Genomic DNA, 3,134 nt, shown 5'->3' on the forward strand with positions numbered 1-3,134 from the left:
CATCATCTCAGCCCAAAATCTCCTTAAGCTGATAAGCAACTTCAGCATAGTCTCAGGATACAAAATCAATGTGTAAAACTCACAAGCATTCCTAAACACCAATAAGAGACAAACAGAGAGTCAAATCATGAGTGAACTCCCATTCACAATTGCTACAAAGAGAATAAAATACTTAGGAATCCAACTTACCAGGGATGTGAAGGACCTCTTCAAGAAGAACTACAAACCACTGCTCAATGAAATAAGAGAGGACACAAACAAATGGAAAATCATCCCATGCTCATGGATAGGAAGAATCGATATCATGAAAATGGCCATACTGCCCAAAGTAATTTATAGATTCAGTGCTATCCCTATCAAACTACCATTGACTTTCTTCACAGAATTAGAAAGAACTACTTTAAATTTTGTATGGAACCAAAAAAGAGCCTGTATAGCCAAGGCAATCTTAAGCAAAAAGAACAAAGCTGGAGGCATCATGCTACCTGACTTCAAACTATACCACAAGACTATAGTAACTAAAACAGCATGGTACTTGTACCAAAACAAATACATAGACCAATGGAACAGAACAGAGGCCTCAGAAATAATGCCACACAACTACAACCATCTGATCTTTGACAAACCTGACAAAAGCAAGAAATGGGTAAAGGATTCCCTGTTTAATAAATGGTGCTGGGAAAACTGGCTTGCAATATGTAGAAAGCTGAAACTGGATCCCTTCCCTTCCTTACACCTATAAAAAATTAATTCAAGATGGAATAAACACTTAAATGTTAGACCTAAAACCATAAAATTCCTAGAAGAAAACCTAGGCAATACCATTCAGGACATAGGCATGGGCAAGGACTTCATGTCTAAAACACCAAAAGCAATGGCAACAAAAGCCAAAATTGACAAATGGGATCTAATTAAACTAAAGAGCTTCTGCACAGCAAAAGAAACTATCATCAGAGTGAAGGGCAACCTACAGAATGGGAGAAAATTTTTGCAATCTACCCATCTGTCAAAGGGCTAATATCCAGAATCTACAAGGAACTTAAACAAATTTACAAGGAAAAAAAACAAACAACCCCATCAAAAAGTGGGTGAAGGATATGAACAGACACTTCTCAAAGAAGGCATTTATGTGGCCAACAAACGTATGAGAAAAGTTCATCACTGGTCATTAGGGAAATGCAAATCAAAACCACAATGAGATACCATCTCACGCCAGTTAGAATGGAATGGTGATCACTAAAAAGTCAGGAAACAACAGATGCTGGAGAGGATGTGGAGAAATAGGAATGCTTTTACACCATTGGTGGGAGTGTTGATTTTAGTTCAACCATTGTGGAAGGCAATGTGGCGATTCCTCAAGGATCTAAAATCAAAAATACCATTTGACCCAGCAATCCTATTACTGGGTATATACCCAAAGGATTATAAATCATTCTACTATAAAGACACATGCACACGTATGTTTATTGCAGTGCTGTTCACAATAGCAAAAACTTGGAACCAACCCAAATGCCTATCAATGATAGACTGGATAAAGAAAATGTGGCACATATATACTATGGAATACCATGGAGTCATAAAACAGGATGAGTTCTTGTTCTTTGCAGGGACATGGATGAAGCTGGAAACCATCACTCTCAGTGAACTAACACAGGAAGAGAAAACCAAACACCACATGTTCTCACTCATAAGTGTGAGTTGAACAATGAGAATATACGGGCACAGGGAGGGGAACATCACACATTGGGGCGTGTCGTGGGGTGGGGTTGTAGGGGAGGGATAGCATTAGGAGGGATAGCATTAAGGACAGCATTAGGAGAAATACCTAATGTAGATGATGGTTTGATGGATGCAGCAAACCACCGTGGCACTTGAATACTTATGTAACAAACCCATGCGTTCTGCACAAGTATCCCAGAACTTAAAGTATAAATATATGTATATGTAGAATGCTTCACAAATTTGCATCTCAGCCTTGTGCAGGGGCTGTGCTAATCTTCTCTTTATTGTTCCAATTTTAGTATATGTGCTGCCGAAGCCAGCACTAGCTTTTTAAAAAAACTAATAAACTATTTCTTTATGATATTTTGTGTTACTTTTATGTGGAAAATTCTTTCTCAATCCAAGATTTAATAAGTATATATCAATTTGTCTAGCTTTTTTTGGTATAATTCATGGCATAATTTAATAATTATAGTCCTTTAATTCATTTGGAATTGGTTTTATTGTAACATGAGGTGAAGTGGCACATATTTTTTTCAATAATGTAACCTCATGTTTTAGCATCAATTATTGAATAATCTCTTTTCTTCACGGATTTATGATGTCTCATTATGTACTTATAAAATTATTATCTTAAAAATATCATTCTCTTGCATGTATTAGCTTTTCTCATAATTGTACAACTAATAAAACGTTTTAATTATTATAACTTAATAGTGTAGCTTGGTAGGTCAAGTGTTTTCTTTGAACTTATTTTTCTTTGCTATTTTTTGCTCTCTTTCTTACATAAATTCAAAATCATTTTGTCAAGTTCTTGCTCTTTCCACTGCAGACCAAACATAAGTCCCACTAGGATTTTGATTATTATTGCATTAAAACCCCTATATTAATTTGTACATAATTGATATTTTTACAGTAGTGAATCTTCTTAGTCGATGATATAACATGCCATTCCATTTATTTTTTATAACTCAATAAAGTTCTATAGTTTTCTTCATACTACTCCATAAATATTTGTTGTTAATATAAAAATATATTAAGTATATAATTATTGTTTCTAAGATGAATGGTGTCTTTTCCTGTTATGGCTTCTACATAGTTATTCTGATATATTAGAAAGCTTTGCTTATTGAATGTCCATCTTGTATGTAGGCTATTTAGTAACTTTGCTTAGTGCTCAGCTTATTTTCAGCTGATGTTTTTTATGCATTTCTTCTGTGTGTGATAGAGTCCCTCAAGTGAATTCCTCACAACCAATGACTTGATTTTATTCAGTGGCAATTCTGCTCTTTACTGCTTGTAATGCAGATCTTACTTCTTTTATTCTGCCTTTAATTTCTTTAGAATCTTTATGATCCAAGCCAGATCCCTTTCATCTTGGTCTTTTAGGGTTAACTGCTTTATTGAAAGTA

At 34.9% G+C, this 3,134-nt stretch overlaps 1 non-coding gene across 1 annotated transcript; it reads right to left on the reverse strand.

Annotated features, from left to right (window-relative positions):
- Positions 1–1,938: 1,938 nt before the first annotated feature.
- On the reverse strand, positions 1,939–2,045 carry LOC117093971. The gene has a single exon (XR_004441315.1). It is a non-coding gene; the product is annotated as a U6 spliceosomal RNA (small nuclear RNA).
- Positions 2,046–3,134: the final 1,089 nt, after the last annotated feature.

This window comes from Trachypithecus francoisi, unplaced genomic scaffold, assembly GCF_009764315.1.
Source record: "Trachypithecus francoisi isolate TF-2019V2 unplaced genomic scaffold, Tfra_2.0 Lachesis_group12, whole genome shotgun sequence".
NCBI lineage: Eukaryota > Metazoa > Chordata > Mammalia > Primates > Cercopithecidae > Trachypithecus > Trachypithecus francoisi.